Source organism: Triticum dicoccoides, chromosome 7B, assembly GCF_002162155.2.
Source record: "Triticum dicoccoides isolate Atlit2015 ecotype Zavitan chromosome 7B, WEW_v2.0, whole genome shotgun sequence".
Taxonomy (NCBI): Eukaryota; Viridiplantae; Streptophyta; class Magnoliopsida; order Poales; family Poaceae; genus Triticum; species Triticum dicoccoides.
Window position 1 is genome coordinate 476040100 of NC_041393.1, and position 14304 is coordinate 476054403.

Genomic DNA, 14304 nt, shown 5'->3' on the forward strand with positions numbered 1-14304 from the left:
CCCACCACATTATGATGATGCATCTTGAGTAAAGAAAATTGGTGTGGCCTTATTCAGGTCAGAAGAAACGTGGCGGGAAATAGATGAATACCTCGCTGAGCATACATTTAATGACATCTGGGAGGCCTTAGTTGCTGTGAAAAATGGCTTCTGCGACCCACCCAAAAAGGTTTCCTGCCCCAACAAACAGTCATCAGAAAAGCTTGCGTTACCTGATTCACAAGAGTCTCCGCATCGATTGGATGCTCAATCCTTTCAGACAAAAATACAGTAATGATTGCAGTTTACCATCTTTTATTGTAGTTTTCATTCATAATCTATTACTAATATTCTTTATGACAACATAATCTGCCATCAGTTTCTCATCAAGTTTAACTTTAGGTCTGCGTCAATTAAACTTGGCCAATAACCTCATTTAATGGTATTACTAGTAGAACATGCTACATTGTTCTAAAGTTAATGATTCTTGAATCTTTTGGGCACATTTAGCTTACTGGATACTTTCGTATTGAGAGACCTTGCTGGCTATTTTGTAGTGAACTATCAAATTGTGCTGTAGTGCTAGAAAAAATCAATCGCTAGCTAGAAATGGAGCAAGGTGCACCGTTGGTCTAAACATGCACGAGTTCTTCACATTGCTCCTCGAATAAGAGAACTTCACATTTCGGCCACTAAGCGAACGTAGATCTAAAACCCAACACCGTTAGTTGTTGGCGATAAATTGGTAATATATAACTTCTGGGTTTATGCAAGCTCAAGTTTGAGGACAACATGGACAGCGAATTGCGTAGCCTTTCACACTAACCCATTCCCACCCAACTTTATATGAGAATTTCTGTCATGAATTAAAACTGAGGAAAATTAGTTGGAAACTCTGGTATAGTTATTAGAATGTTTTGTTATATATTTAACTACATTAATTAAGTTTTTTTCCACATGGGGTGTATGCAATTTTTGCTTGCCAAGTAAGCTGTCAACTCAGTTATACAAGTTCGCATACATAATATACTCCCTCCGTCCGGAAATACTTGTCGGAGGAATGGATGTATCTAGACATATTTTAGTTTTAGATACATCCATTTTTATGCATTTCTCCGACGAGTATTTCCGGACGGAGGGAGTACCTGTTAATGTAATAAGAAGCACCTGACAACTTATACACCTTGCAAGTCCCTCTGGTGCACTTTACTCTTACAAACCATACTGTCAGATAGTCTATTTTCCACTTGATTCGGAACAGATAGCAATTTTAACTAATTTGTTCTAGGTGCGGAGAGTCTACAGAACAAATCACTAAAAACGGGAAACTATGGATGGAGAAGGAAGTCATGAAGGCTTTTAAGAAGTGCATCATAGCAGGGGAGGGACTGCGAGTATGTGCGACTTCCCAATGTTTATTTTTTTTCTGTCTTTCCTAGTTGGATGCAAGTTTCCTTATTAGGTGTTGTTTCAGGGTATGGAGTTTGAACTGGATGAGCTTCTGCATCAATGTTTCAGTGTGGAGACATATGACAAGACGTTCCACCACTATAACTTCACGGTGAGGATGAAAGAAGCTGTTTCAGACAAGTGGTCATCAACTCTCTATTTTGCACAAGCGAAGGAAATGTATGGTCGAAAGTTTTACTTCTGCTACCCACTGGATCCAAATGAAGATGGTATACTGTATATGCCATTTACCGAAAAAGCCTTTCGCCCCGCTTTATATATAAAGCACCGATCACAACAAGCATCCAGTACAAACACACACCACCGCAACACACGCACACACCCAGGGCAGGATACATAGGCGCTGAGCGCAGCAACACCACCACAAGCACTACTACCACGAAGAGATGAAGCTACATATGACGGACCATGTGCTTCAAGGCGGCGCCTTCAGGAAGGGTACGACACCGGAGCGCCGTCACCGCCCGATCCAAGGATCAGGGTTTCTCCTGGAGCCGCATGATGGGCAATGAGAGCCGCGACGACAACTTCAAGAAGGGAACGATCTCCGCCGCCGCCGGTCCGTCCGAAGATAGAACAGGTTTTCACCCCGGCCAACACTCACCGCCACCGAACGCCACACCCCGCCAACCACGCCGCCCACACGGCCATGATGACTGGGCAGCACCAAGGCACGGGCTTTGCCCAAGAGCACCGCGCTACCACCACCAGGGCCGCCACCCCGGCATCCAAGACCTTGACACCACCTCACCCGAGACCCATCGCAACCCCAACGAAAGAGACGAGGGGAAAGGTCCCACCTTTTGCACCCTTGGGCGACCCCCAGCGTCGAGACCCGATAGGTCGGCCAGAACTGGCATCCACAGCCCGTCCTGTCGCCCCGTGCGCGAGACGAGCTTGGTCCTGCAGCACCGAGAAGGGGACGAGGTCAGTCCTGCTGCCACCGTGCGCGAGACGAGCTCAGTCCTGCTGCATCGTGCGTGAGACGAGCTCGGTCCTGCAGCACTGGGCACGAGACGAGCGGTAGACCGCAGCTAGGAGAGGACCAGCCCTTTGATGGGAGTAACGCCCGAGCGACGAGGAGATGGGGCCAAGGCCGAGACGGCCCGAACACAGACGAGCCGACGCCGAAGAAGTCGGCCGTCGCCGCGGGCAGATCCGCCTAACCACCGTGAAGCCGCCACGACACCGGGAGGGCACCACCGCCGGACCTCCCCACGCCACGGCCCATAGCCGAAGCAGCGGCCACGCCCGGCCGCTACCCTACCCGCGTCGCCCGACGAGCTCCAAGCGCCGGAGCCGCCGGGCACGCACCACCGGTTCCACGCGCCGCCGGCCGGCCCCCAACGCCGGATCCGACCGGATCCAGCAAGAGACCGGCCGCGCGCACCACACCCCCCGCGTCTCCACGCCCTGGCCAGGTCCAGCCGGTGCCCAGCCACCCCACCAGAGAGGATGAGCCCCGGCTGCAGCACCACCACCTTAAAGGGGCCGCCGGTCGCCCCTGTAGCCGCCAACCGCCACCACCCGCCGGATCTGGGCAGGGGGCGCCAGATCCGCCGCCAGCACGCCCCGGGCCTCCAGAACCCCACGAGCCGAGGTGGAGGGGGAGGAGGAGAGGAGGCGACGCTGGCTGGCCACCAGGGAGTGGGGCGGAGGAGGGAGGCCGGAGCAGAGGCACGCCGGCGCCCGACGCCACCGAGCAGGGGAGGCCGCCCCGCGACGTCCGCCACCCACGCGAGGGAGAGAGCCGCCCCGCCGCCGCCTGCGCCACGCGGCCTTTGCCCGGCGACGCCACCGACGGCGGCGAGGAAGGGGGGATGGGGCGAAGGGACGGGGGCGGCGGCGCTAGGGTTCCCTCCCAGGAGCGCCCGCGGGAGCGCCACGGGAGGGGAGGAGCGTTCGTTAATTAGGACAGAAGCACATTCTTTTGTCAAATTTACTCCGTATTCAGTAATTGATGTTAGGACAGAAGCACATTCTTTTGTCAAATTTACTCCGTATTCAGTAATTGATGTCTAGGGTTCAGCAAAGTAGGTTTAATGTGTTGAACTGCATGACTTCTGCTAGGTATCTGTCATGCATGCAAGAATCAGGGGATGGATGCATTGCGGCACCCTGCTGTTCCTATCGGATACGAGACTGGCCGGCCTGATGCGGGATGCCCCTTCCTTGATGACGACTCTGATGATGATGGTGTAGCAGACAATGACGCATTTGTGCGTGCCTTTGAACAGTCTTCTGCAAGGGATGGTGTCTGTAATACTCGTTCCATTCCTTTATATAAGATGTATTTATTTTTTGATAAAATTTCAGAATGTAAAGTGTGTTTCTTCTAATTTCTCATAATTTTCTTGTTAGCCCTCCAGTAAAAGTGAAAGTCTTTTTTTTCTGATTGCCTGTATCTCTCCTTGTAACAAAAGAAGGAAACTATCTCTCTATCGATTGCATGTATCTCATACTTTCCTTGACTAACTGATTTACTTGCCACTAACAAATAAATTTGTCAAGGGTAATTTCGTCTTAACATATCTATAATTATGTGCCTTGGTAACCGCGCCAAAAATAATGCACCTTACATAAAGGAACGGATGGAGTAGTAAATTATTTTTTCATGTTAGAAGCAACGGTGACTAGCAACTCCAACCCAAATGATCCGGTTGTGTTCGTGCGGACAAAATTCGATGCGCCCAACACTCGCATCCATTTTCATTTTCTGTCAATTTTGTGTTTGTTCGCACTTATTTCGGACGCAAATTTGGGTCCAAAGCGAACACAGAGCAAGGTTTTATGTCTCCTCTTCGTCCGTCTTTGTCCGCTGCACGTCCTCCTTGGCCCACCTGCCATTCACCCATCCATTCTTTCTCTCTCTCTCACCGAGCCGCTCCGCCAACGTGCTGTGCGGGAGACATGACAACCGCGGCACCGTTGCGCGCCGGAGACGTGCACCACCACGCCGCCACGGACGTGCACCGCCACGCCGCCATTCGACCTGCTCGCTGGTGCGGTCGGGGCCGAGCTGGTGCTGTTCGAGGCCGCGCTGGTGCTGCTAGAGGCCGTGCCGGAGGCCGCGCTGGCACCCCTTCATTCGTCGCGCGCTCCGCTCCTAGCACCGCGTCCGCCGCTACAACCCCGCCGTGCTTTGCGACCTCCCCGTCGTGCTCTCCCTCCCCGGCAGCATCCCCTCCTGCGCTGTCGTCGACAACATCGACATCCTCCTCCGACATGCCCAGTGTGCTCATCGACTCCGTCCCACCACGTCATCTTCCGCCGCAACAACGCCCGTATCGTCGACTACACCGCGCACGTCGGCGCCAAGACCAATCTCCTCTGCGCGCTGCTACAGCCGCTGGCCTCGCCTCGTGCCCGCGACCGCCCGGTGCTGCTGCAGGCTGCCATGCTCGTCGCGCCACGCTCTCCCAGCCTCGTCCCGCCGGTGTGGGGTTCGAGCTCGACCGTCGGCCTCGCCTCGCGCCCGCGCCTGGCCTAGTCTCACCTCCCCGCGCCCAACCGCTGCACGCCCTGCACCCGACCTCAAGCAGCAGGAGCAGGTGGTCGCGGCCACCGGGTGCCCTCTCGTACGCGCTCGCGTGGGCGCGTGGGTGCAGCTCGTCCCGGCCATGGTCACGTGAACCAGTGGCATTCCTCGCTGCGAGCTCCCCTACACGCTACTCCCTCCATTCGGAATTACTTGTCTCGGAAATGGATGTATCTAGAGATACATCCATTTCCGAGACAAGTAATTCCGAACGGAGGGAGTACATGTTTGATAAAATTTCAGGACGAACACAAAATGCGTCCGCCCCCGTTGGGCGCACCGGCTAACCCTAACGAAAAAAAGGACATGCCCATCCGCTCGTCCGATCCAAACGGATAAAAAGCGGACACAATTTGCGTCTATTTGGGTCGGCCCGTTGAAGTTGCCCAAAAGTGGCATCATGAGCCAGGTTTATGCGTAGTTCTCTATTGCACGAGTAGAACATAATTTTGTTATGGGCGTAGATCTTGTCAACTTGCTTGCCGCTACTAGTCTTTTCTTGCTTCAGCGGTATTGTGGGATGAAGCGGCCCGGACCGACCTTACACATACGCTTACGTGAGACAGGTTCCACCGACTGACATGCACTAGTTGCATAAGGTGGCTAGCGGGTGTCTGTCTCCCCACTTTAGTTGGAGCGGATTCGACGAAAAGGGTCCTTATGAAGGGTAAATAGAAGTTGACAAAATCACGTTGTGGTTATTCGTAGGTAAGAAAACGTTCTTGCTAGAACCCAATTGCAGCCACGTAAAAGATGCAACAACAATTAGAGGACGTCTAACTTGTTTTTGCAGCAATTGTCATGTGATGTGATATGGCCAGAAGTTGTGATGAATGATGAATGATATATTGTGATGTATGAGATCATGTTCTTGTAATAGGAATCACGACTTGCATGTCGATGAGTATGACAACCAGCAGGAGCCATATGAGTTGTCTTTATTTTTTGTATGACCTGCGTGTCATTGAAGAACGCACTACTAGAAAAACCCCTACTAATGGCGCACCTATTATGGCTATTAATGGCGCATCTGTGGTGCGCCATTGATAGCACGCCATTAGTAATTTTTACTAATGGCGCACCACCTGGTGCGCCATTAGTATCTGGCATATACTAATGGCGCACCTAGTATGCCTCCCAGGGGCCATGTATACCCAGGTGCTTTGGCATACTAATGGCGCACCACCTCTGGATGCGCCATTAGTAACCGCGACATACTAATGGCGCACTGCCCAGTGATGCGCCATTAGTATGCACTGTCATACTAATGGCGCACTGTCATGTGATGCGCCATTAGTATGAATATTAGGTTTTTTTTTATTTTTTTATTTTCTGTTTTTTGCACAGGTTACAAAATGTATAGTTTGACAAAATATAGACAGCACACATCAACAACAGATTCATCAAATGTATAGTCTTTGAATACAATTCATCATATTAGTCTCCGAATACAATTCATCATATTAGTCTCCGAATTGAAAAGACCGAACAAAGATAGAACATTATATTACAAGTCTCGAGACCGCGAGTAGCGAGTCTGTCTTCACATTACAAGTCGATATCGATCATCTAAACTACCATCACATAGAAGAGAGCTGCGGTCATCATGATGAGCATCATCACGATGAAACTCGTCTTCATCCGGTTCCTCCAACGCTCCCTCCCCTCTCCCGCTAGATAGCGGGCGTATCTAGATTCGGCCTCGGCCCTAGTGGTGTACCCTTTGTAACTGTTACCGCTGAATCGGTGAACCTGTCTCCGACACTCCTCCCAGTCATCGTAGACTCCGGGAACCTTACCCTTGTACACGACATACATCGGCATCGCTATGCACTAGCCAAACGAAACGTTAGTACCAATTCACAGACAATACATAAGCAATATATAAGTATGCAACAGAACGATCGGAAGAGAAAAGCAAGACATTAATAGCATCGATTACATCTAAGTTGAACGACTCTCGAAACCAAAGAGACATACTACAAGTTCATTAAAGTTTAATTACAACATGAGCCAATCGATGTTTCGGAACTAGACAACTCAACTCAAGGGACCGGAGCATGGATGAAGCCGCCGTCTATCGTGGGAGTCATGAAAGAACGGGCGTTGTCATCCTGCATTTGTAGCATTGTGTCGATGTCACTGTTGGACGGTTGATTTCTGAGGTAGAACTGCCCCGAGGTATGAAGGACATCTTGATGGATGATTTCCGCAAACTCTGACTGGATGCGAAAGAATTCTTGTCAGAGGTCCGCGTCCTGGATTGCCGACACGCTCGCGGCCCAATCTTTGAGTTTACTCGGTAGAAGAAGTTGGTGATGGTCCCGTACGATCGCCCGCATGTGATGGATGGCGTAGTAGGCACCCTTCTGACCGCCAGGCGGCTGCTTGACGCAGCAGAACGTCGTATTGTGGGAGAACACGTGCTTGCCGTACTTACGAATAGGCCTGGTGAAGGTGCCTCCAGATTGGGCGTAGCCGGGGAGAACATCATCAAGAACCTTCTTGACATTTGTGTAGTCTACGTTCGACTGACGGTCCGGGTCGAAATACGTGGCCATAGAATATTTGGGGCTTAGGAGGATGAGCGTGCAACGTGTGTCACTGCAGAAAACACGGAATGTTAAAAGAAAAACGATCGAAATGTAAGAATTCATATGTTACGGGCCGGTTGAGGGGAGGACTTACTCGGGAAAGTAAGGCACGAGGAAGTTATCCTTATCTTGGTTTGCCAGAATGACGCCTTCGAGGTAAGAACTCGCGACTTGCCGGTCCCCAGCGCTGCCCAAGATCTTGGCACGCATGTAGAAGGGGTCGACTATCACGATGTCCGGGGTCTTGTCGCGAATGATCCGCATCTCCATACTCGGCGAAAATAGCCGAACGAAGGTGTAGTGCAGCGGATGAAGGTTCAACATAGCGTGGATGTCATCAAAACGCAGGACGATCGTACGCCCGATGGAGTTATCCACAAAGCCCTTGCCCTCTGGCACCTTGGCCGCGAAAACCGGGTATGCCACATCCTTCTCTCTGAGACGCCGCTTCTCCAAAGCAAGAACACTGTCATGCAGACTCTGCATAGCACCGGTTGCAGCATTGAGCATATTTGTCGGTAGCATCTCCCTACCCGCCACATGCACCCTCCTCGAGATATCCTGCGGTGAAGGTGGCCCGTCCTGAGCACGGATCGTACTCGGTGACGGCTGGCTCGCACCCTTCTTAGTCTTTCTTTTGCGTGCCTTCTTCTTCTCCTGTAATGGGACCGAGTTCTGCTCACAGACCGCCTTCTTGAGTGTGTTGGGGCTGATAATATTTCGCACCTCGCCTATCTGAGGCTCGGTGAAGTCGGCAGCTGGAGGCGTCTCCTGAGAGCTGAACGCCAGACGGCGCCTGTTGCAACTTGGCTTCTCCGCTGTACGAGCTAGATCGCACACGTCTTTTGTTGGGTTTGGTTCTTGAGAAGGAGGCCCCATGAAGTCGCCATCGTACCCATGCTCGGCAAAGTACTGATCGACATTGCCAAATGTATCATCGTCGTCGTCGTTGTCGTTCTGATCCTGTGCCATATGCATGTTTGGATCCAGTGGCATAGGGATGTCCGGCACCGTTACGGCGGTCTTGCCATGGGGCCGACTTGGCGCCGGCACGACTGGCGGTGTTGTCTTTGGGGTGGTGTCCCCCGCCCCCAAACGAATCTGGCTCTTCGGCCAAAGCAGGGGCCAGCTCAGGCAGGCGCTGAGGGTCATCACGTCTTCATCGTCGGCCCCGACGGGTCGAATCGGAGGTAACAAGTCGTCGCAGCCTGGCAGCACCCGAACCAGTTGAACCCTAAACAAGTTGGGTGGCATCTGGGTACCGTGGAACAAGGGGTTGCCCGGTTGAACAATTTTGCCCTTGGCAACATCGACCAACTCGTTGTTCACGAAGTGGAGGAGAGTGCACGGAACGTCGGCGGCGCCCTGCGAAAACATGTAGGGCGTCAGGGATGCCCAGTCAAAGGCAAGGAGATGAAGTCCTCGGCCGAGAGAGGCTTAATTAGTTACCGTGATGATGGCGTCGAGCTCGGCTAATGTCGAGGCACCGCCAACGGCGGGCGTGCAGTTGACGGAGGGGCCGCTTGCTGAAGTGGTGCCGGCCGGCGTACACCCGGGTGCATTAAGCTCCCGTGCCGGCGTCGGAGACACCAATGCCGCCTCCGCCGGAGGCACCAATGGCCCCGCCATCGCATTATGCGAGTTGCTGGCCGTGAAGCTAGGAATCGGGGGCGGCCCCTGTTGGCCGCCCGCAATCCACGCACTCAACCCCGAGATCAAGGTAGGCACAAGGGCGGTGATCGTCGCTCCGAGTCGTTGTTCCACTTGCTCTTGGACAATCTCCGGAATCCGCGCCACCTGTGCCTTGAGTTCTTGAACCTCTCGCGCCTGGCTTTCCGAGCTGGTCTTTTTCTCCTTCCGCACACCAGCGGTATAGTATGACCCCCATTTTGTCGACAAGCCTTTGCCGGCCACACGACCAGCTGACGTCGGCTTACTGAGCTTATCCTTGTTCTTCATTACATTCAACCCCCTATTTAGAGTGGTGTCCCAAGGGTTGCTCTTAGTCGACTCCGCGCTACTGCTTTCAGTCGCCTGCGGAAGGAATGTGAACCATTTAGAAATTTGGCTTCATTAATTAGAATGCAACCATATGGAGCTAATTACGCGGGGGTGTATTCCTTACCAGAACAAGCTCAAGAGCCCTGGTCTTCGGATCCGTGGTAAGCTCCTTTGTTATCGGGTCCTCCTTGTACCGGGCCCTGACATAGTTCCTAGTCTTCTTGTTACCGCTGTATTTCTCGAAGCGGGGCGGTAGGCCTTGCTCGGCACGGTCCGCGTCCTCCTTGTCCCATATAGGCTCCGCCACTCTGTAACCGCCGGGACCGAGTGTGTGTTCCCCTATGTTCAGCTCCCGCATTTGTTTCCCCCACTCACTTGATTGGGAGCTTGCGGTGCTCGAGCAATTGATCTTGAAGTCGTTGTAGTCATCTTCGGTGATCGAAGGATTTTTCTCCTTGATCTTCTGATAACTCTCACCTTTCTCGATCATTCTCTTCACATTGCTTTTCCAAGTAGACAGGGCCTTGCTCATCTTCGTGAGGGCAGCATTGTTCACTTTATTCCCTTTGAGGCTTGTGTTTTCAAATTCAGCGGGGAACTTGTATCGTTCGTGCAGCTTCGTGAAGAGGAGGTTGCGCAAATTCCCTCGGTCAGGATGCCTCAGGTTCTCGGTGTTGATCGAGACGGTGCTCCGGACAATGCACCCGAGCTGAAGCGAGTACCCCTTGACTATTCGTTCGGGCGCCGTTGGATTCCCGTTGGAGTCCACTTCAGTAACTTCCTCCTTGAGGGTGCGGAGCACGATCGGGCGCTGGTCCTTCCGTAGCCTCTTCGGTTGGCTGCCATCTGTGCGTGCGCCGCCATCATCAGTGGTGGCATCCTCGGCGGCACCATCAGTGGTGGCATCAGTGTGGTCATCCTCGGCGGCACCATCCGTGGTCTCAGGATCGGTGGGGAAGGCGGCGGCCTCATACAAGTGAGGTTGTTCCTCCATCTCCTGGGACAGCTCCCAGAATGCCTTGCCGCCCGAACCCCCGGCCTCATCGTTGTGGGCCATGTTTCTCTCTAAATAGAAACAAAGTTTGGTCAAAAAGTTGGTTATTGTCAAGGAACAAGATCTCTAAGTTGACCAAATAACCTAATTCTCGAGGAATGTCGCCAAAAAGTTGGTTATTGTCAAGGAACAATTGAGAGATGTTTGTGATATTGCCTAGGTGTTTTGGGATAGAACCTGTTAGTGTGTTGTTGCTAAGGTCCAAGTCCACGTTCTCAGGGTAACCTAGTTCTTGAGGGGTGTGTCTAGAAAGTTCACTCTTCTTTTTAGAAGACAAGCGTCTGAAATGGTATTGCCTTTACTTAATTTGTACTATTTTTTCATTGTGTTGAATACTTATGTGGGTGAGTGTATCTGTAATTACTTTTTACTACACCGCATGGTGTTCAAACACGCGGAGAGGATAAACGCTAGCAGGCTGATCATTGCATATCATTCATAACCATGAATGAAGGCTCAATGGACCAAGGAAAGAAAACCTACACAAACACAAGGATGACTATTGGAGACACTCAGGCCTGCTGCTTTGTGTTGATTGTTCAGAAGCTAGGGAATGTCCATTATATATAGATGCAGAGAAGCTTCGGCCGTGGTGAAGGTCAACCCCTATATTTTAATTGGAGGGCCAAGAGATAAGCTAAGCTGCAAATTATGAATCTGCGTCGAAAATTGCACCACATTCAGCATAGGGCAGGAGACGCCTACCCTAATGAATATGTTATTCTCACACCTCATCACTTGCTGAACTTGTAAATCATTTCCGTGAAAACAATCAAACGGTTTTCAGCGACAAGTGATACAAGGAACTAAACTGGGTTTCAGCTCTACATGGGCCAGAGTGGACTTGAGCAAATGTGTGTATGTGATGTGCCCCAACAGGGTAAACTTATTAAGATATACTCCAATCTTCATCAAGTTGCAGTTTTGAAACGTTGGCAGTTTTTCTAGCTGATGAAAGGAAACGATTTCCTTTCATCACTTGACAAAATCACAACTAGCAGCAACAACTCGCAGATAGCAGCAGCAGCATCACTTGACAAGTAGTACAGCAGCAGCAGCATGCATGCACTGGTCCATGGCACAAAGTCCATGACCCAGAATAGAGCACTTTACTAAAAATGAAGAAGAAAAAAGGCATGCATGCACTGGTTGTAGCAAATCATCAGTTAATTAAGAATAGTTTTAGAGGTAACTAACTGAAACTATTTATCATGTTGACAACAGTAGCATGTGGACCTATCATGGTGATTTCATATCAAAATAGAGGAGTACTCCTGTTCATTTGGAGAACTCATACAACAATTGTTATGCATCAAACTTGGGATCAACAGTAGCATGTGACAAACAAATTATACATCAGGAATAAAGCATCAACTTTGTCAAGCGTATGAAATTGCTTAGGTTCAACAGAAAACAAAAATGCCCTATCAATTTTCAATGCCCTGTTTAATTGACCGAACAAGTGTTTTTATAGGCATAATACAGCAGCACAGCCCCATAATGATACCACGGGCCCCCTGTCTCATTGTAAATAGACAAGTAGTACTGTCCATCATGTATTATCTAATACTGTATATTCTTGCTAGGAGGAAGACCAACTTTCTGGGTAACTAGTGTATAAACTAAACAGTATAGTCAATATCAGCCTGACAAAACAGAACTGAAAGCATTCTGAGGTTGAACAGAAACCTAATCAGGCAGTTTTACTAGACAAAGACGGCAGCAAACAAAATAACAGGCCAACCAATGAAACCTAAAGAAGAATGATCCAATTGACATCAAAGTATGCATTGACACCCACATTCCACAAGAAAATTGACAGCATGACCAATGAAACCTAAAGAAGCATGATCCAATTGACAGCAAGTATACATAAGCACACCTAGCATCACCATCTAGTCATAAAGCGCGTCCAGTTCATAATTACACCTAGTCAAGAGTCAAGACAAGCTTAACTTTCAGGAAAGTTGATGCACATTTCCACGAAAGCCCACCAAACAAATTGCATCAGTTTCATAATTTGTAACGCAAAGGTTCAATGGATCCAAATAAATTCAGATGCAAAATGAGTACATAGGTGCCGAGGGGAGGAGAGGAGGAGAATTCAGATGCAAAAGCTCACCTTAGCAGCAGCTTGGATTCAATGGAGCTTGGAGGGGAGGAGACGGTGCCGAGGCCGTGCGGGAAATGACGGCGCTGCGCGGGTTTCTCCTCTCCTCTCCTCCTCGAGAGGAGTGTGGCGGGCTGCTGCAATGGAGAAGGGGCTAGGGTTAGGATGGATAGAAGCAAGCAGCCGAGGGGGGAGGGGGCAGCTCACCTGGCTTGGCGTCGAGGGAGAGGAGGAGCCGCTCTGCTTGCTTGGCGTCGAAGGGGAGGAGGAGCCGCTCTGCTTGCTTGCTGTCATGCATTGTTGTCATAACACTTTAATCAATCAACACATATACTAATATAGGCTAATCTGACCATATATTTGACATACATCAACACAGTTTCTATTATTGCAGCAAGAATTCACACAAATATGGCAGCAATAATTCACACAAACACAACAACAATATGGTATCTATCTCACATATGGAAGCAAGCACAAACAGGGATTTGTACATCAGAAAAGCAGAATTTTTACCTCACAGAGAGCTGCCGGGACAGAGCTTTGGCGAGGTAGGTGGTGCAGCTTGGATTAGCAGCAGCAGCAAGTTCCCGGAGTGAAGAGGCTCGTCGGGCGAAGGAGGAAGGGGGGATGGAGGCGTCCGTCGGTGGTGGCTGGCCGGTGCTCCTCTCCTCTTGTAGCTGTAGCGGCAGGAGAAGAGCCCCTGCCCGCGGAGTGGAGGGGATCTTCACGCGGACGGGGATAGAGCTCGAGGTGGTCCGCGGACGGTGGCGCCTGGTCGTCGCGGCGGAGGAGGGCCGGTGGTCGCGGGGACGACGGTGGTCGCGGGGACGATGTCGGGGTCGCGGGGTCGTGGGAGAGAAGAAGCACGCGAGCAGCGGCGTGGTCGATGGGAGCAGCTCGAGCAGAGGTGGCGGTGGATTTGGCCGGCGTCGAGGGCGGCGGGGCGGCGGGGTGGCGGCGTCGGGAGAGGAGAGGGGAAGGGGATCGAGGGCGAGGGCTCGGGCGAGGGAGAGGAGAGGGGAAGGGGATCGAGGGCGAGGGCTCGGCCGAGGGAGAGAGAGGGGATCGAGGGCTCGGGCTCGGGCGAGGGAGAGAGAGGGGATGGGTACGAAGTAGGGGGCACAATACTAATGGCGCACCACCCCTCGGTGCGCCATAAGTATATACATGCTAATGGCGCACCTCGGCCTGGTGCGCCATTAGTATTTTTTTTATTTCCGCTCGAGCCAACAGGTTATCACCCACGTGACCTCATCCACATCAACGCCCCTCTACTAGCTCGACTGGTCAGGTGCCAGTTCTCACACCAGGAGGTCCTGGGTTCGATTCCGAGGCTCCACAAAAAAAATTATGCATTTTAAAATGCTGTTTGGTACTTATTTGTTTTTACATATGTTCAAACTTGTTTAAATCATAACAGTAATTTTTTTTATAAGACAGTAATATTTTTTTTATAAGACAGTAATTTTTTTTATAAGACAGTAATTTTTTTTAAAAAAATATCATCAAACAGTAATGCCGGTGGAGAGGGGGAGGGTGCGGGGGGTCGGTGGCG